Source organism: Polistes dominula, unplaced genomic scaffold, assembly GCF_049000335.1.
Source record: "Polistes dominula isolate Pdom_NZ unplaced genomic scaffold, Pdom_raw_medaka contig_15, whole genome shotgun sequence".
In the NCBI taxonomy this organism is placed as follows: Eukaryota; Metazoa; Arthropoda; class Insecta; order Hymenoptera; family Vespidae; genus Polistes; species Polistes dominula.
Window position 1 is genome coordinate 3,666,803 of NW_028300915.1, and position 27,036 is coordinate 3,693,838.

General features: G+C 33.7%; 1 protein-coding gene and 1 long non-coding RNA gene across 2 annotated transcripts in view; one reads left to right on the plus strand and one right to left on the minus strand.

Moving 5' to 3' along the window:
• The window catches only part of LOC107070133 (netrin-1), a 136,046-nt gene that overhangs the window by 29,336 nt on the left and 79,674 nt on the right, over nucleotides 1–27,036 (plus strand). The gene's annotated exons all lie outside the window — the stretch shown is intronic.
• The window catches only part of LOC149033175 (uncharacterized), a 121,738-nt gene that overhangs the window by 21,561 nt on the left and 73,141 nt on the right, over nucleotides 1–27,036 (minus strand). The window contains exon 2 of the long non-coding RNA XR_016175842.1: nucleotides 7,888–7,949. This is a non-coding gene — a long non-coding RNA (uncharacterized LOC149033175). The remainder of the gene's footprint in view (nucleotides 1–7,887; nucleotides 7,950–27,036) is intronic.

Consider the following 27,036-nt stretch of genomic DNA (forward strand, 5'->3'; position numbering starts at 1 on the left):
TTAAAGGACGTTAAGGGAATTCCACGGTTTCCATAAAAGAGAGAGAGAGAGAGAGAGAAAGGTGTGGAATCGACCAGAAACGATTTGGTTCGAGGTGCGAACGCACCCTAGGAAGTCCATTGTACCCTATTCCCCCTACCCCCACTCCCACTCACGCCCCCACTATTTTATCTTTATCCCCTTCTCCTTCACTTCTACTTCCACCTACACCTACATCTCCACCTCTTTCTCATCCCATCGTTCTATGGTTCTTTCGTTCACCCTTCGGAAAAAGCATCAACTCATTGCCACCCATACCGGTGTCCACCGAACGATATAATACTCTACTATAATTCCCCCACGTGTGTTTGAAAGAAATAGAAAATAGAGAAAACGATCGGGAACTCTGTTAGTATTCCCATAGACCAAAACACATGATCGTAACATTTGAAAATTTTACCGACAATCCTTGTCCTATTGCTTTACGATGGACTCTAACTATCTCGAGTAAATGTTATTCCATTGTAAGCGATATACGTGTGGTAGAAAGACAAATAGAAAATTTTATGGAAATGTCAAGACCAGTTTGTGCTTGTATTATTTTTATATGTGTGTGTGAGAGAGAGATAGAAAATAGAGAAAATGACTTTTGAAAAAGTGGATCTATGAACCACATGGTTTTAACATGTTCCAATTCATCATAAACCGTATCCTTGATTTTTAATGGATTTTTTCTTTTTTTTATGTTTGTGGAAGACAAAGAGAAAGAGAGGGGAGAAGGGTTTATTTTTTTTGAAATTTTAATAAAAGTTTTTTTATTTTATGATCTTCAGGTATGTTTGAAAGAAATAAAAAATAAATAAAAGACTGCAACAGTACCAAATGGTTATAACATGTTGAAATTTATCCAGCATTCTTATCCTCGTGTTTACGATGGATCTTCAGTTGATTTTCCATTGTATGATGTGTGATATGTGGAAGAGAAAACAAAATAATAGTAGAAGGAAAGGGTGAATTTGAAAATTCACCAGCATCCCTATCTTTAGTGTTTACGATAAATCTTCAGTAGATATTCCGTTGTATAATACGATGTATGTTAAAGAAAAATATTGAGAATAATGTTTATGTATGTCAAAAGAAAATAAAAAAGAAAATAAGTCCGAGGATGATAGTTACAATTTCGGATTAGTGTAGAAAAACAAACGCATCCCTCGAAAAATATGACACGAGTGTGTTGAATGTTTGGATACGTTTCCATTGTCCAATCCTTTTAGTATATACACTATACTCATACGGATCGTTCGTATAACTCAAATTCAAATGGGGGGTTTTGTATTTTTATCGTTGTATAGTAGTATCATCGTGGAATGACTTTTATCTTATTATTTTTTTTATCTTTGTCCATAAAAGATTTTCCAAGTAGTATCTTTATTTTCTTTAACGTTCTTTGATCCTCTTCTCTTCGTACAGTTACGATTAGTAAAAAGTATTCACAAAGGAAAAATTCGATGATTAGAAAGAAAGGGGAGGAACATTTTCTTCTTAAGTAGAAGTATTTCGAAGAATTTGATTTGGTATCTTAAGACGAAAGATATAAAATAATAATAATATGCAAGAATATCACGTCTATGATGGGAATACATATCTAATTTACGAGCTGTTTCCACGATATCGAAGAAAAACGAAGTATAACGTATAAAGTGTTTATATTTAAAAAAAAAAAAAAAAAAAAACGCCATCTCGAGAATAAGAAAGAAGGGTGAGGAAGAGGGATGAGGAAGAAATAAACTGTGGGTGGAAAATGTGGGTAGGGGAAAAGAGTGACACGGATCCTAGTAAAGATATCTCACCCGATCAAATGGAAAATAAATCGTTTGAAATCCCGAGAATAAGATTCCAGCACGCACACATGAGGCGTTAAATACTACAACGTTCTTATATATATATGCGGCGTGATGCCGATAAATTGGAATTAATTAGCGAAAATAAACGAGCTCCTTGATTCTCGTCCGCGTGAAACGGACGCTGATCGTGAATGCTAATGAAACGATAAACGGAACCGTGTGCGTTAGTCCCCGCGGAGGCGGAGAAAAGAAGAATAAGAAGAAGAAGAAGAAGTAGGTGGTGGAAGTGGAAAGAAAAGGCAAACGAGAAAAGTTAAAGGTCCGTTTCCAATGTTATGCGAGTTCGTCGGACGTTTAAAAGCTCGCCTATAAATCATTCGACGATTAATCTTAATCAGAGTCGATATTAACCACGCGTAACACGATGAGTTACGATCGGCAAACATGCTAAATTGAATTATATCTATCATCTGCGTGACCGACCGGGGTAACTAATATGAAAAACGAATAAATAATTATTGAACTAATACTACTACTACTAACTACTATTACTACTTGTTCTATCATTTCTCTAACACGTTTTATACGTATATATATTTCATTATTTCATTAACACTTTAATAACCGCACGCTTACACAGTCAAACGTCGCCAGGGGCCTGTAATATTATTGAAAAATTTATTTAAAAAAGCTTTATTAAATTTACGAAAAAAATTAACATAAAACAACAATTTAATTTTATATAATTTTAAATACAATATATAAAGTTATAAATAAATAACAGCCAATAAAAGTTGTTTCGGCTATTACACACATGTTGTGTGAGCGGCCATTAAAATGTTAATAATCTATTAATTATTTTTCTTATAATAATAGAATATAATATTTTATCATTTAACTGAATAAATTATCTTATCTCTTTTTTTTTTCCCACGCGACGAGAAAGATAAAATATGATCTGAGAAAGGGAGTGGGGAATGTCACTTTGTCTCGAACAAAAATATAAATTCGTCTCATTAAGGAAGGTGGCCGATTTTCGATCGAACCGTGCTCTCTGTGCTTCGACATGTTTCTTCATAAATCTGTCCGATCGTTTTCTACAGTCTTCTCTCCCTTTTTACGTTTTTTTTTCCATGCTCCCCCAACATCCATTTCTTTATTTTCGAAGACACGCGGTTGTTACAAAAGAATGAGAAAGAGAGACGAAGAAACGATTTTGGTTAGTCGTATTCGTATTCGACCATGGAATATTTTCTTTTAATCCTCCGCCTACCTGCTGCTTTTGCCCCTTCCTTTACTGATCTTATTTCCTAAACTCTGGATGACACATGGATTGGATACGAAAGATTCGCTTATATTCGTACGTTTTATAAATTCAAAGCTTATATATATATATATATATATATATATATATATATATATATATATATATATATATACCCGCATGGATGATTTCTTTTCTTCACATTTTTAAATTTTATTTTTTTTTTCTTAAATCAGATACAATGTGTACGTATAATAAATAAAAATATTTGTAGCTTATAGGCATTATTGTATCGGATTATTCAGCACTGACGTTTTTATGCCTTAGGCCTTCTCGAAGGCGAGAACTGGACCGGTGTATAATAATTTCGGGTTCGATTACCACTCGTATATCGATAGGCGGTTATTTAAAGCTGACTCTCGGTTGCACCTTCGCTTCTCAGAATTAAACTGAGTCTCTCTGTATGTGTGGTACGCGTTAACGCTTCCAAAAATAAAATTACATAAGGTGCTTGTACACGATACTCGTGAAAAAAAAAGAAGATTCTAGATTGTAATTAATTGAATTCGGCAAAAATTCACGATCTAATCGAAGTATCGTAAGAAATGAATATTTCTCCTTGTTCCCCTTCATGGAGACGGACGAACGGGGATGAGGGTAGGAGTAAGGGGGACGTATATATGTATATATCGATATTTTCTCGAATCTTTTGACTTCGAGGGTGGCTCCCAAACAAGCCGATTAAAAAACGAGCCGTGAAATGCGCGCGAAGAGAGGTCATCGAAAAAAAGGAGGACGATTAATCACCGTCTCGAAGCTTCAAAGCGAGGAAGGATCAAGAAACTCGTCTTTCGACTCGACTCGACTCGAGGGAAGGAAGAAAGAAAGAAATAAAGAAAAGAAATAAAAGTTAAAATGAAAGAGAGGGGGAAAAGGTAGACGGGATCGTCGAATAATCTAACTCCCCGTTTCTTTTCTTACAATTTATTTTTTTTTCTTTTTCAACTCGGTTAAAATATATATCTATCTATGCTTTAATAGGGATAAAAGAAAAAGAAATAAAAAGAGAATCACATATATATATATTTATTATAAAAACGAAATGACGTTAAATTTACGTTGAATTTTTAGATAGAGAAGATTTGGCGGTTTTAAAACGAAAAATATTATTTCTGCGGAGAAATAAGCACGTAAGTTAGAGATATCTGACTTTGCTTGAGGAAATAAATAAAATGAAAAGAGATCTCTTCCCGAGGAAATGAAAACGGAGTTTGATCGTACGTTATTGCTCAATGCGAAAAAAGGAAGGCAAGATAGTGCTACATATTCATATATATATATATATATACATATAACCTACCCAGTTTGATACTCGGCAGAAACCCGGTTTCCTCAAATTCACGCGACGTCGGAGCACCTTATTTGCTTTCTCGGGGCCGAGATTTCTCCGAAGCGAAACGAAATGTAGCAACAGCAACAGCAACAGCAACATTGCCGACACCAGCACCAGGGCAGTGTATTATAGAGAAGGACGGATTTCTTCTTTTTCTCTCTATATGTGGCTTTGAGGTAAGCCAGGACCAGATCCATAGCTCGTATGGATTTAAAGGCAGCTGCTGGTGAGATGATGCTACGAAATTTGTGATCGTAAAACCGTAAACATCGGTAGCATCGGTACCATAGTGGTGGTGGTGTTCTCCTCTTGTTTTTACTGATTCATCAAAGCCCACAGAAGATGACTAATAATCGCATTCCCAATCTCTTCAATTAAATTTTGTTCACTTTGATAGAGTCCCAAATCTCGTGTGCATCGAATTTGATCGGTTAATGCAATCGTTTGATTATTTTCCTTCATTCTATTAACAGATATATATTTGTTCTTTCATTTTGATCAGATACCATGATAGGAATGATCTTATTGGATCTAACAGAATTTTATCAACAGTTTTTTTTTTTTTGCGGATAAAGTTTATTACGGACTATATTCGTTTTACGCGGAATTAATTGTATTTTTTGTTCAGTATATGTTTAACAGCTTGGCAGGAGGAGAGAACATTTTCAACTGTACCTGGTACAATGTTAGATATACCCTCTTCTCTCGAAACCGATGGCCCGTTATGTCATGGCCACGTTTTTCCCTCGAGGGCGAAACTAGATTAGCGTTTCTGGCATGACAGGGGCGATTCTTACTCGCCTTCCAAATGCTCTTTGTAGTCGACACGTGTGCGCACTCCACGACATATACACGCACACACACATATATATATATATATATATATATACACATAGGATTCGTAAAGTACCTCCTATTTTTCTACACTTTATCCCTTTTTTCTTTCTCATTCTCTCATCTTTTCCAACGTCGGCTACGTTTCCGTTCGCCATTTCCAACCCCCGTTCTTCTGTGTTTATTCACCAAATTTTCCCGATAATTCAACGAATTTCAGTTAAGAAACCAACGATAAATCTCAATCCTCATTTATTAAATTCATTGATGTTTATTATGTTGAAATTTATTTATTCTTAATTGAGATTTGTCGACTGACAATATTAATTCTTATTAAATTAACCCATTTTTTTTGGACGCATTTTCAAATTTTTTTTTTTTAATAACTGCAACTTCAGAATTAAATATATTCATTAAAATCATAAGATCGTACCTCGTGCTTCATAAAAATATTAAAATTTCTCACTATTTTATTTTAAATTAATAATTAACCTGTTAACCGGGCGGGACGTATAAATATGTCAAATATATTGCTTGAAAGCTAAAGGTATAAACTTTTGTACTTTATATATAAATTATTATTATTATTTTTTTTTTTTATTATTAGTTGACATTAGGAATTTGAAAGTTCATTGCCGTAAATAACTTTATATATAAATAAACGAAAAAATATATATTTCACATAGTATTTTAATTTATTTTAAGCATAAATAAAATAATAAATAAATAAATATATAAAAAATAATAATTAAATAATAAAAAGAGCTACGTAATTAAAAAGAGAACTCCCCGGTTAACAGGTTAATGATATAAAATAATTTTACAGTTAATTTAATTTATTTTTTTGCATTTTTGTATCATGACGGGTAATGGGTTTATACAAATCTATCGTTTTGTTTTATTTAATGTTATCAAAATAACAATAAAAATAATAAAAAAAATAATTCAAATATCGTACAGATCGAAATCATCTCGTAAGTCGTTTTCCTCTTCGAGATTCATTTTTATTTTCTTTCGTTTTTTTTCTTCTACTCTTCTCACTCTCTTTTCTCTCTTTTTAACGCAGATGTATTATCTGCTTGCATAAGAACAGACCGAGAGTAACGCGTAGGCGTTAAAACGAACAGAGGCGTCGAATCGTCGTGGAAGGAATTACGATATCCCGTTTTTTTTTTTTCGTTTTTTTTTCTTATTTTTCTTTTTTCTTTCTTTCTTACGTTCATTCGTTCATCCGTTCATTCTTTCTTTCTTTTTTCTTTCTTCTTCGAGCCCACACACTTCAACACGGGGTCGAACGGAATGGACGGTACGCACGCGTGGAACTCGAGACGAACGATAATCGCGAGAACAGAGCAATGAGAGGAATAAGGAAAAAGGGACTCGGAAGTGTGGACGCGATCTTATCAAACAAGACGGATGCTGCGAGCTTTGATTCGTTCGTTTATATTTTTTTTTTTATTTTTATTTATTCCTCTTCCTTCTTCTTTTTCTTCTTCTTCTTCTTCTTCTTCTTCTTCTTCTTCTTCTTCTTCTTCTTCTTCTTCTTCTTCTTCTTCTTTTATTCTGTACAAAGTATCGAAAAATTAAAAAGGTCGTCGAAAAGGGAAAAAGGACGGAGCTAGAATATATGGATAAAGATTAACCCTTTGAGTGCTATGGACGTATATATGCGTTTGGTAAAAATTACTAACGTGATTGCGTTCGATGCATATACGGGTTTATTAATATTAAGTTATTAATTTATTTATTAATATTAGTTTATTAATATTATAAATTATAATTTATATTTTATTTAAATTTCAATGCATCAAATTTAATGTTTTAATTATTCCACGATACGTCATCTTTAAAATGTTATGCAAGTATCATCAGATTCAATTAACGTTATCAAAAACTTATGAGATTTTGAAATAATCTATCTGAACAATACGAAGAGAGAAACAATTTTTCCCCTTGATTCGATATATTTATTAAACATACATACATATATCTTTTTCAATTTCATTTTTATCTCTTTTTCTTTTCCATCACCCTTTCCTATTCTTCTCCTATCGGCTATAAAAAGAAGGAAAAAAAAATAGAAGACAAGAGAAGAAAAGAAAAGAAAAGAAAAGAGATATCATTCTCGAGCGGAGAAAATGAAAGAACCCGAAGAAAATAAGATAGAATTCGTATGGCCGAGTTGCATTGTAATAAACTGAACGCATAAAGATGCTAAACACGTGGAATGCAGAAGAAGTTACGACATATTAGATACGCCTACGTTTATATTCGTTTAGAGAAGAATATTCTTCATTTTATTAGATTTTTTTTTTTTTTCCTTCGATATACGTTTTAACCGAGAAGAAAGTTATTACGATATATCTCGTTTATTTCTTTCCAAAATTCAATGAAATTTTCATATCATCTTTGGATCAAAAGAAGAAAGAAAAAATTGAAATAGAACTTTAGATTTGCAAACTCCTTATAACCAATGTGTTTCATTCGAGCGTGAACGAAAAGGAAATGCCATAGAGAAGAAATAGAGCTTGCAGTGTAAGTGTATAACTATAGTAAAGAATGAGTACACTTACGTTCGTCCTCGATGAAGCCGCACCTTCTCTTCTGTCGAGACGAGACGATTCTTCTACCGCATCTAAAGACCGGAACGCACGATTCATTAAACTCCGACGGCTCCTTTCCTTCGAGATTTATATCTTATCTTTGAATTTATCTCGGTTATAGATAAGTAGATATATAGTTTTTTTCCCCTCACTTCTATAATATCTAATCGGTTATTACTATATAGGAATATTAATATTAAAACAAATAATATTAAATACGATTAATATATTATTTTATATTATTATACATATATATTTTATTATTAATTTTATGTATATATATATGTGTTCGGGGAAGAAAAATTTAGGAATTGTAAATAATTACTTTATCATCCCATTATAATATATTATACTTTTGAATATCGAATTACCAGATAAATGTTCAACCACATATATTTCTATAAAATAAATACATATACATCTCAAATACATATATTTCCACTTTAACAATAAAAAAAACCATACATTACAAATCATATAAATCGTCAGACACAAATGTCTAACCCTTCGTAATCAAGGTCTATCCCTACTCGTTCTTTTTTACCCTAATCAAATTACAAATAGAATTCACCAAATCACTTAATCGATACTTCTCTTTCGATTCTTCCCTTACTATTTCTTTTATCGATATTTATCTTAATAGAAGATACACATTTTAAATAATCGTTCGAACAAACAATTTAACGTTAAGATTTGAACAGTATTATCCAATAAAGGACGCTACAATCCGAACTCACCCCTAAATCTTTCTAATACTCGTATATAATAATTTTTGATGTTCAATAAAAGGTTGTAGAATTCAACGTGACGTTAGTGCCAGGGAAAAGCCAGCAGCAGTATTACCTGCCATCCATCTGCAACTTTTCTCTCTCTCTCTCTCTTTTTACTCTGGTTCTTTTTCGCCCTTTTACTGAACTGCGAATCGACCCATTGTTGTCCCACGAATAACAGGCTTAATCTCCCCACAATTTCCCCGATAGGTCCTCCTCTTTCGTCTCCATACGTGTATACACGTATGTACAAAGATGGGGAGGGGGAGATGGATAGAGATAGACGGATAGACAGACAGATGAAAGAGAGAAAAAGAAAGAGGGAGAAAGAGAGATAGACATCGATAACGTGTGGGGTGGTGTATGGGTGTATATATAAAATAATATACGCGGGCACATCAGGGTGAAGCTGATGCTCAAATTACGAGATCGACCGTCTAGAAAATTGCAGCTTATTTTCGCTCGATCATCATCCAACGAGAGAGAGAGAGAGAGAGAGAGAGAGAGTGAGAGAGTGAGAGAGAGAAAATGTGTTTCTCCTTCATTCGATTCGACGTAAGGCTTTTGATACGGCTGCTGCAGCCCTTGACGAATCGTTAAATTCGACCCGATTTTCTCGCTACGACATAACCATTTCTTCAAAAGTGTTTTAATAATCGTCTTACGTTAGAAATTTTTCTTAATTATAATTATTATAAAACGTTTTTGAAATGAATTTTAGAGATAAAACGTAAATACGATCGATCTATATAATTGAGATAAAAATGTATTCATGTTTGTTGGGTTTAGTAATTTTTGTTGTTTAATATGTTAAAAGAGAGGAGATGATAAGAATATAATTATTTATTTATTATATTAATTATTATTACTTTAATAATAATTATTTATTGAATCATTTGTCAGAATTTGTAATAAAATATTAATTATACAATATTTGTGAAATATTGACAAATATTTACGTCGGCCGTTTTGACAAATTTCCTAATTAATATAGAAACATTTGATTTTTATTTTTAGAAAAGAAAGATTCGTTATTTTTTAATCCACCCATCAGGTATATTACGTAAATGGTATTATTCTATCCAAAATGTGTTAATGCAAATGCGTTATGTAAATAGTTCGATAAAATATGTATATTATTCATTTATTATAATAAATATCGATAAGAAGAATTGTAAAAAAAAGTAATCAAGAGAGAGAGAGGAAGAAGATTAACAGATAAAGACAAATCGATTGAAAGTTTTCAACATACTCTGAAATTTCGTCACGTTCGCGGTGTATCTAAATATACTAAATTAATACTACTTAATATTAATATCAATTATAATTTAATGTATCTAAATTAGAATTGTGGAAATAGTTCAGGTATATCACGTAAATGGTATTATTCTGTCCGAAATGTGTTAATGCAAATGCGTTATATAAATAGTTTGGTAAAATATGCATATTATTCATTTATTATAATAAATATCGATAACACAGTAGTCGTAAAGAAAGCAATCGAGTGAGAAATGTAAAAGGTAAAGAAAAGATAGAGACAATCGATTGGAAGTTTTCGGTTCACTTTGGCGTTTCGGCACCGATATATATCTCAAGAAAAGAAAGGCTATTGAGAAGGGACTCCTCATCCGTCACCTTGGCCCTATCTCGAGCATCGTAATCCCAACAAGTTATGCGGAGAGGCGTTATGAAAAATAAAAAGAAGAAAATAAAAAAGAAAAAACAGAAGGGAGAAAGGGAAAAAAAGAAAAAGTCAAAGGACGTTAGTTCTTAGTAACGATAAAGAGACGACCCTTTGTATAGGGTTAAAGCAAAATTTCTCAATCCACAGATATAGAGAGAAAAAAAAGGGTCCCACCTATATCGAGTAGAAGAAATTTATGACGGCGATTAGGCTACTCCCTTTTCTTCTTCGTTTTGTTTTTATTTTGTTTTTTTCTTATAGTGTTTTCCATTTTAATTATAAGTTCTCTCTTTCTCGTTAGAATTGATTTAGATTTTAACTTTCTCGTCTTTCTCTTTCTATTTATGAGTGACAGATAAGAAATACATTTTCCTTCCCATATTATTTTTTTCTTGATTATTATCTTTATCGTTAAACACACTTAATTTATTGCACTATAATAATAATAGTAATGAAAATAATAATAATAATAATTTTGAAAGCCGAGTTAAGGACTTATTTTCAACGTTAAAAGAACAAAAAAAAAGAAAATAGAAATAGGGGGGAAAAAAATAAAGAAGAGAGCGTAAGAACGAAACTCGAGAGAGAGAGAGAGAGAGAGAGAGAGAAAGATAGATGTTCTTTTCTCTTTTTTTCTCACTACTATCCCTGATTGTTAGTTGAGAACGAGGATAAGAGCAACTTGGAAAGTAAAAAGAGTGAGAAAGAGATGAGAGTATGCTTTTTATCCTGCTACCATCTCACTCTCGGTCGAATTAAATTGCCGCACGGGCCGAAAACTCTCCCGGTCTCCAGTAAAAAATTCAGGACATCGGACGACTAATGGCACGGTGAGGACAATTTTCAAATGATTCTACGCTTTTCTCTCTCTCTTTCGGACTTTATTCGCCCAAACTCTTTTTCCCACCCCATCTCATGTACATACACACACACACACACACAAAAGAGAGAGAGAGAGAGACCGAACAACCCAACATGAGCCAACGTTAAAAGCTAATGCCCGTCGTAGTTGTCGTTGTCGTCGTTGCTCGGAGCTTTGGCATTCGCGTGTCTTTTATATACCTTTCCCTTTTACCCCTCCCCTTCCCTTCCCTTCCCTTATCAGGGCTCTTCGTTTCGTTTTTCACGGAGAAACTATTTCCCTTTAGCTTGCGGCAATTCTTACGAAAATACATAAAGCTTTCGGAAATGTGTGTGTGTGTATGTGTGGATGTGTGTAGCCTTTAGCAAGAGTGATATTCTTTCTAACTTTTATCAACAAAAATTTGAATCGAATCACTTTAAACTGAGCTTACTACTACTACTACGATTACTCCGATCTTCTTTTTCTGATAAAAATTACAAATAATCTATTTACAAGCGTCTTATATACACCATTGGTCACACACACAAAAGTTGTGAATGTTAATATAAATTTTTATGAAACAGAATATATACCTATATATACACCTATATAGGTAGCTTATATATTACCTATATATAATATATTATATAAACAATATAATATTATTATTAATATAATATTATTATTATATAGGTATAGGTATATATATATAATTTTAATATTTTATAATTATATATTTTTATTTTTTAATTATTTATTTTATATTATATTTTTATATTTTATTTTATAATTATATTACCTATATATAGTATATATACCTATAACAATACCTTCTAACTATATTAGATTAACTTATTCGACAAAAAACTAATTAACTCTATGTTATACATTTTGTATTAATTATTATAAAAAAGAAAAAAAAACATTTATATTATATTGCACACAAAGAAAACCTACCTATACTTTTATAATAACAATCTAACACATTCTAAACAAGAAGATTTCTTTTTAGGACTGAAATCAGTTTTGAACAAATTTGAAACTTGTAAAAGTTAGCGTATGCACACAAAATATAACATCTATAAAATTTTGTACGATCTAGTCTGTGATCTTGTCTTGTCTGGTCTCTCAACGATATCATCCTCCTCTTTGAGCTGACGACAGGGGAAAGAGGAGTAACCTTTTTTAGCGATTCAAGAGGTTAACGAGAACCTTCTCGCTTTTGCAACGAGTTTATCTTTCCCGTGGTTCGTGTAACCCGTTGCCACGTTCTCTCAGCAATTCGGGTAGCCAGTCAGAGGCTTCCTTCGTTGTCGAGTTGGATCTTAATGTGCATTGAGAGGGAAAGCTTACGCATTACCCGACTTGAGGATCTGTTTGTGTGAGGCCATTAGGGATCAAGCTGGATCGTAAATTCATTGATATATTTACTGTGTAAACGCGGCCAACCTAAGTACTCTTCATATCCTATCCCCTCTCTTTCTTCTTTTTCATCATCATCATCATCATCATCATCTTCTCATTCTCCTTTTGACTTCTCTCTCACTTCTGATCGTACTACATATAAAACAAATTCCTTTTCTAACGTTCTTAAATAATCCAATCACCTAACAAACCAATAACCATGATTTACGGGATTCTTTCAATTATCTTTTCTCTTCTCTTTAACAATTTGTTCTCACACAATAATTGCTGTTGTTGTTGTGTTACTGCTACTACTACTACTACTGAACTTTCGTTACAATCAAATTTTCTCCGCTTACGTAATTTCTGTGACACGAATCAAACATAGAGAGAGAAAAAAAGAGAAAGAGAGAATGATTGATGGACAAATGGGGGAAGGAATACGCGTAGAGTGAGAAAATTAATGCGAAAGCACGAAACGCGGCCACGAGATACGGTTGATCAGCACGAGTCCAGAAGCCGCGGTTTCGTATCGCGTTTGCTCTGTAAATTTGCACGCTAAAGCAAACGACGACGAGGACGAGGACGAAGACGAGGACGAAGACGTGGAGGACGAGGAAGAAGAGTTTATGTCATTCCTACGCTCACTCCTTTTTCTTCTCTCCGTGTAATATACGTGTATTGTGTATAGATATACGTTCACGGTATATTCGTTCATGTTTACTTCGCAAATCGTCGTGTGATCTACGTTTACGTGAAATTGCATTCGTGTATTGCAAGGGAATTTCTTCTTTTAAAGAACATTTACAGTTATACACACGTAACAAGTTGCATTCGAAATTTTTCTTCAATTTTCTAAAACAATTCGTTTAACGGGTAAAACGGACGCGTAAATATTCGAGAGATTTTAATTTTTAAAAAGGATGATAAAGAAAAACAAAAAGAATGAATGATGGATAAGGGTGAAATATATAAAACAGAATGAAATAAGATGGGAAAAGGAAACAGGTAGTAACGAAGGGCCCTTTTCGACTAGACACAGACCAGACGACACCATCTTTTTCTCTCTTTCTCTCTCGCATAAGCGAGGATTGATTTATTCCGGACGATTATGCGCTACGAGAGTTAACAGAACGAGATAATAATCGGTTTCGAAATGAGAGAAAGAGAGATAGTGATAGTGAGAGAATATTGACTCGGCGACAGATTTGTCGCTGCTACCGGACGTTGGAAAAGATTATCCCGTCTAGATAAGCACAGAGAGAAAGACAGAACTTTCCGAGCTTTTGAATTAACTATAATATATTTATTGTATTCCTCTTTTCTTACTATAGATCTTTTTTTTTTACATATTCATATTACATACATATATACTAGGATGATTTGGCTACGTGTTACTGTGGCTTTGTTATAAAATGTTGATTTAATGTAATTCTAAACTATTTAGTAAATTATAACAATACACAAAATAATATTACAATTACATAAAATAATAATACACGAAAAAATCTATCTATAAAAAATTTAACCTCAAGAAAACAATCGTACAACCACGATCTGTAGCAATAAGTTTTGTGGTTAATTTTCAAAATGGTGAATTGAGTAATAACAAATTTGACGTATTAACAAATCGTGAAGGAAAAGAAAGTAGTTGAAAGTATTTTCTTTTTTCAAAAGATTACGAAAGCGTTTCACGGATAAAAAGGAAACGTTTGACTTGATATCACAGCTATAGAGCTGTGAGACGGGTAAGTAACACAACGATACTCTGGTCACGTAATCGGCCGCGCCTCGTACAACTCCGATCGTCCTCGTCCTTTATAAACTACTATCTCTCTCCGGTTTTTCGAGGCCGGCGACTACTATCATCGAGGGAGACCCTCGACGAGGCTTGGAAAAAAAAGAAAGTAAAAAAGGGTAGAAAAGAAACGCGAAGTCGTGGAAGAGTGAGAGAGGGTCCAAATTTCCTGGATTTTCCCGACTATAGGAGGTCCCTTGTAAGTACACCCGGGGGACAAATCTGCACTCTCGTCGAAACGTTTTCCACACCATGCTCTTGCTCCTTCCACTTTACTTTTTCTTTTCTTTTTTTTTACTTTCCCTTTTTTTCCACGTTTTATTTTGTTTCTTTCTCTCTATATCTATCTTTCTTTCTTTCTTTTTCTCTTTTTTAGTCCCAGCTTCGCTAATTTTCCAACCGTACCTCTTAAACCACAAGAGGGAATAGCCGTACCGTTATGATTCTACTACCGTCCTATCTTTTCTAAAGGGATAACATAAAAAAAAAAAAAAATACAAAAAATCTCAAGAAGAAAAAGATCACGTTTTCACGAAGTATCCTTCGTTACTACTCGGTCCAATGAAATTTGTCCCTTTCTACCCTTTTTTTACGACGTACGAATGAATTTTCTTTTTTCTCGTCTTTCAAAGACTTTATTAGACTTCGATGATCGTCAAATGAAATTTGTTAGAAAATATACATATTTCGTAATAAAACAATTTTGATATTTCATATTTTTCCTTACCAAAAAAGAAAATAAATTTATTGACGACTGTTCTCGTCTCGATCGTGTGTGCACTAGATCTTTTTCTATGATCTCTTATCATCTTCAAGAAAAATATTCTATGTTCGTGTGAAACGAGATACGGATAGAAAAATTGCTTATTCTTTTTTCTATCACGTTTATAGTGAAAAATTGTACTAGCGATTTTTCGCGCTACGTAAGACGAAAAGATCCACGAACGAACGAAATAGAACAATAGATAAGAGATAGTGAAAAAGAGAAAAAATAGATAGATAGAAAAAGAAAGAAAGACAAGGAAATGCTTTTCTGGCAAAGGATAAGTTTTCGTAGATGACTACGGGATATCTCAAATACCCGACAAATTTTACGGCCCTCCCCGAGGAGCTTTACGAGCGGCTATGAAAGATCAAGCGAGCCGATGCTGACTCGGACGAAGGATATTTATTATCCCGCGTATGTACCTCACCTAAGTGTCTGTGTTAAACCGTAAACGTACGTCTACTACCGATCCCACGTGATCTTCTTATGTGAATGTGTTCAACTACTACATGTATACGTTTAACACATACTAGTCTACTGCGAAATACATATACGTTTTCTTCCTTTTTCTTCTTCTTCTTATGGTTTACATATACCTATATGGACGTACGAGAGATTACGTCAGAACTGCTACACACACATAAATGCGTAGCTAGGATGCATAGAATAAGGGTGAGAAAGGGGTGCTTCCAACATCGTGTGGAAGCTCTTACGTGTGCTGTATAACGTATTAGACCCTGCGGTCTAATATACTCATCCTCTCTCTTATATACATACACGTACCAACACACATATCATATATATATATGACTCAAACGTATACACGTGTTCTTTCAGACATCCTTTTCTCTTCCCTTTCGTAGACTCTCCTTCTTCTCGCCCACGCACCCTTTCTCTCTCTCTCTCTCTCTCGCTTCTTCTTCTTCTTTTTTTCTTCCTTTCTCTCTTTCTTTTCCTCTCTATCGGCACCTGCGAACGCCGGATACGCGAGCAGACGGGAAGTAATTACGGTGAAAGCGATATCGCGCGGAGGGTTGCACCGGTGTATCGTCATATTCTCTACTACGAAACGTAAAAGTATGTAGTAGGTAATACACCATCTCACCTATATTGCGAATCGCTACTGATTTTTTTTTATTACTATTATTCATTTTTATTTTTTTTTTTACTCCTTCCGTAATTATCCTTAACGTTTTCCTTCATATCACATTACTACGGTACACTTATATATATATATATATATATTACGTAATACGATAGCCAAAGAAGATACCATATGGAATCTTAAAATTAGAAACTTCAACGAAACCTTGATATAATATAATATGAAATAAGACAGGAGAATAAAAAATAAAATAAGAAAAAGTAGAAGAAAAAACAAAAAGTGTATTTACGAGCGACTCGTAGCCATATTTTCTTACGGAGTGGTCCATTTTCGGTCGCTTTGTCTCTCTCTCTCTCTCTCTCTTTTGCTCTATAAGAACGAAAAAAAAATAAAAACGATTTAAAAAAAGGGTAAGAGAGAAGGGAAATGCAGCAGATACAAGCGGTTATTTTAATGAGAGTTAAAGCCTGCGAGTAAATGTCGAATAAATCATTTCGGTGGGGCGCTAAGTGCACCTACTATGCTCAACCCTCTTTGTCCGATTCAAACTTTTATCTCTTTCTGTATCTCTCTCTCTCTCTCTCTCTCTCTCTCTCTCTGTCTCGCGAGATCCCTACGAACGTGGTACAACGCATTACACTATATATATATATATATATAACTACCTCACCCTCGCAATAAAACGTCGAACGGGTAACCGGCTCACGAATATAAACGAAGATACGCCCACCCGCAAATATAACGCGAAAAGGTGGAAGGTTCGCGATCGTTTTTGAAATACTAACAACAAAATTTTCACCAAAGTTTTACCCGTTTCTTACTTATGACGATGCTTCCTTAACCAAAATAAATAAAATATATTTTAGACGTGGTGGTAAAGAAACTTTTGGAAAGTCAGACGTGCACATTGACGAAAAATAAAAAAAAGAGACAGTATCATGAATGTTCGAATCCCCTATGCAAATGTAAGAGAGATTACAAAGTTGATAACAAAATGGGAGAGAGAAAGAGAAAATGATGTGAAATGTAAAGAGTGGGGGATGGAGAGTTTGAAACGAGGTGAAGGATGAAGAGACACAACGTCCATTTTCAATCGGATCACGAAAAGGACGAGTAATGTGGAGGGGGAGAATATTTGCATAAATGTCGCATTGACGAGGTATAGAACGCGCGCGCAAACCATATGTCGCGCGCTATGTTTTAAAATTACGTTCTGAACGGTGTAGGAAGAGAACGTGTCCCTGCAAACTGACAGATACGGCACGTCGTCCTAACGACGGTATAACGGCTCGCCTCGTTAATTGGCAAACGTGGATGATCGATGCGTAACATTATTCGGCCACAAGATTCCCTCTCTCTCTCTCTCTCTCTCTCTCTCTCTTTCTCTTGCACGCGTGCGCAGTCAACCGCAGAACGCATTCAACCCCTTCTACTCTGTTACTTGCTATAGCTAGTTTGCTTGCTTGTTCTCTCACACGCATACACGCATGTATGATGCACGTATGCACGCACGTATTCGATACACGCAAGAGATATGGCACGCCCAGCAAGTTATTGCTTTCATTAGTTGAACAATGAAACCAATTTGTGATGATCTTCCCTCCTTTTCTTTTTGATTTTTTGTTTTCTATCTATTTCTTTTCTTTTTTCTTTTCATTGACCCCTTCTTTCTTCCTTCCTTCCACCCACTCACAATCGAGTTCCTTTTAGTTTCTATCTTAATTTCTTTTGACTTTAGATTTATCTTTTTTTTTACCGGACGTATGTCTTTACAAAGACCAATCGTTAAACTAAAGATGAGATCAAACGATTTACCTTCAAACATCCCTCTTATTTTTCTTTTTCTTATTATTATTGTTGTTGTTGTTATTCTTCTTTGAATTCATAAGACCATCTTTCTAATCTTACGTAATCTTAAACAGTCCGTTTGATTTATTTCTTCCCCCTTTTTCGCGACAGAGTTTGTTTGCTTGCCTGTTAAAGATCGTACGAGATAAAATGTTTCATCTAACTAAGAAAAGAGTATGTTGTTTCAAAGTTTTAGATGTTTTCAAGGGATATATTTTTTTTCGATAATTATTTTTTTTTTCTTTTGAGGGGGAGGGGAAATCCTATTTTTTTCTTCAAAAAAGTATTATGCTATCTCACTCCTTTTCTAACGATTTATTTTTCTTCAATACTCCTTCCTTATCTTTCGTTCCTTTTGACTGTTTTTTTTTTTTTTTCATTTTATATCCTTCTCGTATTTATACTCTGCAATTTAATACGATATACCTGTGGTGGAATCTCCAGTCTCGAGTCTCTCTCTCTATCTATTTCTTTCTTTCTCTCATACACTTGTCCCAGCAATTATATGCGCGTGGCACGATCTTATACATCTCTTATTAAGGGATCCGATTCCATTAAGTTAATGAGTGCTAAATGGGAATCGTAAAGTACGTGCAATTATCTCTTCAACTTCTTCGAGACGATTTATTATTTTCTATTAGCATTAAAATGTATCCCCTCTTTAAGAAAATCGATTTTCATTGGATGCTTTTTTCAACAAAAAAAAAGAAAATAAAAGAATACATTTGCTGCAAATATCCATGCGTTATATTTAATAATGTAATAAATTATCAAATCAAATAAGACAAATATTCTAACACCGGTTGTGTAAAATCTTTCAATAAATCAATCAATCATTTAGTATCATCAACATGTACGTATAAACTACATCGCAAATCATCGTTTGTAAAAAAGGGGATTGGTCGTATAACAAGTCACACGTTGTATATGGCAAATGTACAACACACGTGTGTTGGTTGGTTAGGCAGGTACAAGTCGAAAATTAGCTAAGCTTTAATTAAATAGGTTGTGTCGCGTGTTTTACTTCGTTTAGACAAGTTCGTAAATGTTCAGAGGAGCCACGCCTTCCCCTCCAGCTAAAGCAAAGGAGAACGAGAGGGGGTTAGGAGGGTGGATACACTCGGTGCAAATCCCACTCGCACGTTTCGACGGCACTTGGCTAGCTCTCGCCGAGAGAGGAGAGGATGAATGGACGAATGCCAAGGATACTCGATGGATCGTTTCGATTTCCAGTTTATCCACTCTCGCCGGAATAGCTTCCGTATATACTATATCCCCACCCCACCCCTTAACCCCTCACTCCCACCCTCTCCACGGTAAACAGCCTTGGCTGGCTCTCAACCGAGATCGAGACGATACTCGAATTTATAGTCACTGAGCATATATATATATATGTATTTGTGTATATGTATATGTATAATACATTCATAATATTCACGTAAAATTTTGTATATTAATCATGAATACAAATTTTATCTACAAATTTTCTAAATCGAATCGAAAGATTTGGATTAGGATTGCTAAATTCATGAATTATTTATACCGAATATCGTTGGAATTTATACTCTAATTTGATTGGACATAATATAGGATGAAGATATATGTATATAGGTTCAAAATATTCACGTGAAATCTAAATATTAATTATCATGATACAAATTTTTAATTAAAAAATATTCTAAATTGAATTGATCGAATTTTGATCCACGTAATTAGAACCTGTCAAGAAATTAGGATACAAGATATGAAATTATGTTTATAAAAATTTATAAAGAGATTTGTATCAACACATATATATATTATTAATAAATATAATATATATATAATATTATATTATATAATATTTATTATATTATTAATAATATAATATATATATATTTTTTTTAATTGTATAATTATATATATACATACATATAATACAAAAAGTATTTAAACTCAAATCGACAGATTTGTATATACCAATAAAAATAAAAAACTCAAGCATTGTAGAACAAATATTCAATTGTTTGTACATAAGCATTATATACATATTTGCATAGAACAGAAATATATATATATATATATGGGAGAAAGTTAATAGATACAGGTCGTAAATTGGAAAACTACGATCGACGAGAGGTACTTGAGGAATTCGTTCTCGTGTAAACTGTTAGATTTGTAAGTAGTGTGGTAGTAGTGGTGGTGGTGGTGGTGAAGAACGAAATGGCTGCCCACGCGTCCTTTTGTCCATAGCTTTTGTTTTCTCTGTCAGCTCTTGGGAAATGATCAAACACGTGCTTTCTCTCCCCTATTCTCTTTCTCTCTCTGTCACTCACTATATCTTTACGAAACCTAAGCACTTATAGAAAGAGAGAGAGAGAGAAGGAGTGTACTCGAGCTCTACAAATCGCGTTCGACCATCTACGTACGCAACGTTCCTTCTTGCTGCGTTATAATTCGAGTGCAAAGTGTTTATCTAGGAACGCGTACTATCCTATAGTAATACATATATACATACATACATACATATATATACTCATAAGTGTATAAATACGCTTGCGTGTAATCATAGAAGGACGTGCACACAAAACACGAGTTAGTATAACGACATATTCATGTAGTATTTCATACAAATATTTGCTTCGATCTCACTCGATAAGGATTTATCCTTAGAAGAAAATTTGTTTTGTGACCAATACAAAAAAATTATGTATTCCCTTTCCAACCTCTTCCTTTTTGTCTCTTTTTCTCTTTCACTTAAACCTGTTCAACTTCAACTTATCCCTATTCTTAACCCTTTTCCACTTTATTAATTTCTTTTATAAATCCTCTCTCGATCGATCCTTTATTAATCCGAACACAATACAAAGGAACTATTTCTATGCCGATTGAGAATCTTTATGATAGTTCTTTTTACTAGGCAACGTATGTTCGTTGATCATCTAACATAAGTGTCCCTTCTCGAAACAGGAAAATAAAGAAAATCTTGAAGAGTTTCGTGGGTTGCTTTTACGAATTGAATTACGGAACGATTTCAAACTTGAGTGGTACGAAAAGAAAGAGAGAGAGGGGTTAAGGGAGAGAAAAAAAGAATGAATGAAAGTAGAAGAGAGAAAAAGAAACACGCGAGCCAATTTCAGATTCCGAGCCATTTAACCGACCAGTTTGCCAGAAATCGTACCGTGAAACACGCACGGCACGTCGGCTTAAAGGGTCGAATAAAAAGGGGGCGGATTTCACCCTTTCCATCGAACACATTTTCCACAATGACCTTGTTATTTTTTATCACCATCCTTTGTCTCGGTACCATACCTTTTATTTTTCATTATTTTTGTTACATTGATTTTATTTCTCTCAGTTTATTATTTCTTTTTTTTTCTCATAAAATGAAAAGAAAAAGGACGATATGATTTAACATATTAGGCATTACGCGCCACTATAGTGGTTTTCACTGATGACATCTTTTCAAATATATCATACCTAATTGTATTATTAATTATTAAAGTAAATTGTTAAAGTTAAAGTTTATGTAATATATTTTAGCACTCGGCATGCAGGCAACGTATTTTTACGTTTTTCGCAGTCTGTCACTGGAGCGCGGGTCACGTTAAAATACGTATTTAGTAGATTTGTGGTAGATAGCGAGTAATGTATAATTACAAACAAGAAGTAGGCAAAGCACTTAGGTATTTATGTGATGAATTGTGCATTTTTCAATGCATATGTAATATATAATTCGATAATGACGCAAAAAATAAAATACAATAAATTTTTGACCAAATTCCCGAGCAATTCACGAAAAAACGCCTGCTGCATGCGCAACTTGACGACAAAGTATACTCGCGTGCCAAGTGTTAAAGAAAAATTATAATTTAATTATTAAATACTTCATTTCAATGTACTCTTGTAGAAAACGGCATTGTCTGTTAAACCCTGTCGTACAGAGGAACAGTTCCTCGCAAAATTCAATAATGCCTAAGAGATTAAAATTAAACACATATGTTATTTCAAATAATAATATTAGAGAAATAATTATTACAATAATTGGAAATCCTAAGATTATGCAGGAAGTGTTATGAAAATTTACAGAAGTGCTCGTTTAGTGATGTATAACGAATAAGCCACCTTGGATAATATACATAAGACCACGAGGAAAGAGGTTCGTGCTACTAGCAATGGCGGAGAAACGTTGGATAGTAAAGTTGTTTCATTTCTCTTTCTCTCTCTCTCTTTCTCTTTCTCTAGGGTCGTGTATAACGTAGCCAACAACAGCAATACCACTGTCAGGGGAATACATTTACGGTAAGTGCTCCAAGCTTGGTAGCTCAACGATGCTGCTGCTGCCGTTACCGATGCTGGTACTGAATGTTAGTGGTGGTAACGGTGGTGGTAGTGGTGGTGGTGATGGTGGTGGTGCTACGACTGATGGCGACATAAACAAACACGTGTCTACGGATGAGACCATTTGTAATGAGAATAGCGAACAACCGTCGACGGCTATGTCGCGTCGTTTATAGCGTTCTTCGTGGCACCCATTATACCTCTACCCCCGTTACCATATACATATATATATATGTGTACGCGAGTTTATATACGTGTATGAGAATTCGTGTATGGTTGAAAACGAGAGAAAGAGAATCCTCGTAGTAAAACGATTTTCACATTTTCGAATGACAGCAAGGAGTCTTTCATGAAACATACCTAACGCGTTTAGCGAGCTTTTTCCGTATCTACTTGCTTGAAGAGATTTATTAGCGGTGTCTCAAGGTTACTTGGATTCGATTATACTCTTGGAAATTCTCTACCTTTCTCTCTTTTTATCTTTTTTTTTCTCATGTATTCCGTTAGAATTCGTAGTAATGATCAACGTGTGTTACTACGCGTTGTTACATTCTAAGGTATAAGGAGGGGAAAAAGGGTGGTACAAAAAAAGAGGGTGGATAAACTTTAACGACTAGGGACACTCCAAGTATGTAATTTGTCGCTGTTTAAATTCCACAAATACTTTTCACATTTCACGTCTCTTTACTCTCTTAGGTAGGTAGGTTGGTAGGTTCGGTTATTTCGGGTATATATAAATAAAGAAGAATAATGATTAATAATTTGTTACATGTAGAAAAGTACTCATATGTTTTACAAAAGTTTTGAAAACTTTTTCTTAAAAATCGAATCAATCGGAAAATTTTGTTTAATCGGAGCTTTTCTTTTTTTTACTTTATAGTTTTCTTTAAAAACACATGAACTTTATAATATACACGTTAAGTAATTAAATTAAGTACTTTCTAAATATTTTTTTTAATGAAATGTAATAAAATAAAAATATATACAAGTAATTAACGAGAACGTCAAATTGTCTGTCATAATTTATAAACAAGTATTATAAAAGTTCACGAATATTCCTTGAGTAATCTTTCAACAAATCTAACGTTAATCAAGAATATTATTTAATCTCAACAACAACTACGTGGGAAGTAACAAGTAACCAATTGCAAAAAAAAAATGTTAATTAGATAGCTAGTCTATCGATCATTTGATAAATATTCGTAATATGATTTATTATCGAAAACAAAAGGAGAGAAAGGGAAAAGTTAAAGAGAAAAAAGGATTAAAAGATATAATCCAATGATTTTAAGAAAAGACAATTTCTTTCGAGAAAATATTCTTAAACGTCAAAAGGTTAGGATCAGGGTGGTCTCTCACTCTTTCGAAAGAAAACATTAATCGACCCATAGAACACATCGGCAAGATCCTTCGACATATATATATGTATGTATTTTGAGCTTGGTCGAACGTCGTTTTCACGGATCCCGTGCTCGTCGTCTCATTAACGTCTAGCAAGTAGAAGGTTTCTCGCGACAGCGTTAACGCCTCGTTAGGGTTTTGCTAACGTTAGGCGTCGCGATAGGCGAGCCAACATAATTTATTGGCTCGTAAATTTACGCTTTCCCGAATGCATACGTAAACTCATACACGTAAATATCATATACGTTACGCGTACGCTTTACATACATCTCATCCTATGCAGATACACATACACACACGTATACGTTACATACATTGCATCCTATGCAGATATATACACATATATAAGTATAGATAGATAGATAGTGTAAAGAGATAGATACACTTAAATACAAATAAGCGTTAATAAAAAAAAAATATTTAAAAGCAACGTTTTACATCGACGTTCGTTGGCCGATAATCTTAGTAACCGGTGGTACTTTAAACCACGTTGTCTGGCGACTTTAAGACGCTTCCGTGGGTGTCTTCCTTGCATGGATCGTTTTATAGATGGATAGATAGAGAAGTTATATCTTTAACTTTTCATCATTTTTTTTTTTCTTTTTTTCTTATTCGATATAACCATAGAGAAAAAGAGAGAATAGATAGTTGGTGTAGTAAACGAAACATTGAAGTGAGAAGAATGAGGATGGCGTCTTAAAGATGCTGTTGAAAAATATCAAACAAGACGACCAGACTATATCGATGAAAAAAAAGAGGAGGAGGAAGAGGAGGAGGATGGTTGAAAGTATCGAAGAAATTCCAAGTGAGAAAAAGAGAGAGAAAGATAGTAGACATTAAACGTCAGCGACAAAACGGTTTTAAAAACAGCGGACAAACGCGGTTTATTACCGGCACTTGCTAACGAGCTTTATGGATGGTTAAAACTCGATACTTCTAGATAACGATCTTTTTAAATCGTCCAATAGGTGTAACGGATCGTGATAACGTGTCTGATCATTTTCTTAACTGTCGCTGTTATAACATTTCGTTAAACGTAGTTTGTAAATCTCTTTCAAGAAAAATCGTAACGTCGAATAGAATTTTATGGGTATTACTAAACCTTATTGGTTGTTTCTTATTATATTGTAGTTTTTACAAACGTTATCTTTCGACAAGATTTAACAGAAGTCACGAGAATAAAATACAGGTATCCCTCTAATAGCAAAGTACTTGAATTGCACAAAGTTGCGAATAGCACGATTAAAAATTGCGACAACCCTCGAATTACACGGAAATGACGTTTATAAAATTTTACCTTTTACATTTTTAAGTTTCACTTTTCTAAATTGAATGAATTTTATGTTATTTTTGTACAACTAAAATTTTACAACTAAAAATACAAAATTATTAGTATGATTTCGAATAATATGGAACCAACTAGCCGTGTTATTCGAAAGATGCCTGCATATAAGAGTTGAAGAATAACGTAAGAGAGAAACTGAGTTGTGTAAAGTGAAACTTGAATTCAAAGCTTTCTTCTTAACCTTGGAAATAAAACAATAGTAAACCATTTTTCTTGTAAGCTTCATATATAAAACGATTTCTTACTTGTGGTTTTTTTTCACGTTTAACCTCGAGACAGAGAACGAATTTCAAGCACCTTCCCTCCTTCCTTCTTTTGTTCTTTTTTTTATTTAATTCATCGAATTAAAATTATGAAAGTATATTATATTATCTCTCAATGAAATCTCGTTTTGTTTTTGATTATTTTTCAACTATCTCTCGTCCATTTGTCAGATTAGCTAATAGACTCTCGAGGAAGAATAAAACACTTTTTTCTTCGTAAAGATTTGAACACAAACCGGATAGCCTTGTAGAAGAATTAAAAAAAAAAAAAAAGCACGAGCAAAATCCTGAACGAAAAGCGACCAGTTTCGTCGAGGGAACTGCCTGCCGACAGCTGACCTTAAAGGTTAATTGTCCAACCAACGAATCTTCTTCTCTTTCGAGCCCTTTTCCATTCGACCGCATTCCAATTTGTAAACTGCAGTTAATAAGTATAATGATCGGTGATCTTTATTCCTACCTATCAAGTGAGATATATCTATATAACAATTCTATTTGTTAAGTATGAAAAGATTTTTCTCCCTTTTCAAGCTTACTATTAAATCTTGTTATTTTGTAAGTGTTAATATAGTAAAGAACGGTGTTGAAATATGTATCCATTTTTTGATGCGATAAACGAGAGTATGATCTTTCAAAATGAAAATAAAAATAAAAAGAGAACCCTTTGTTTCGAGTGTTTAAAAAAAAAATTAAAATACACGGAAGAATTGACGTTAAATTGAAGACTCGTTAAGAAGAATTAATAATTAATTAATAATTATTAATAAATTAATATTGTTAATTCATTAATGATTTATTATTAATTGTAAAATAAATTAATATTATTAATGTATTAATAATTAATTATATAAACGACCTCAAGTAAAAATTGTCGTGGCATGTGTGTTTTCACGGTTCGACTAATAGATTCGAAAAGGTTTACAGTTAGAAGTCATCCTTTTGAATTTCAAAGGTGGAACCCCTTGCTGAGATACGAGACAGGTATCATCAACGAAAAAGTTTGAAAAAGAAAACTACAATTTATTTCTAGTCCTTCTAGAATAAGACTAAATCTGACATCCTGAATATTTGAAAATACGAGTAGTTAGAAAGGTCAGGAACTTCTCTCAACGTGCTAAAATTTAATGAGTATTTAAGAAGAAGAAATAAATAAAAAGGGGAGAAGAAAATGAATCGTAAAAGTTGATTCATAAAAGTTAAACGTTTAAATAGATAAAGAAAATGAAAATAAGTAGGGGTGATATCTATCCCAAGCACTTTCTCGTTCTTCGTTAGAGTATGTCATTACTGACGTTCAGAGACGACGTGCTATGTAACTCGATCAATTACACCATTCTCGGTGGGATACGTAGATACATATGCGTATGACGGATCCATCGGGGAAATGTTGTCTGGGTGCTGCTGCTGCTGCTGGTGCTGGTGAAGAGATTGAATTAGTCTAGGCACAACACTACTGTTCTCCATTTCGACGAAAAGCATCAAGATATGCGACGAGTAATCCGTTTAAGGTTGCTAAGTGCACAAGTAGATTCACTTCTCTATTCTCTCACACATACATACACATGGACTCT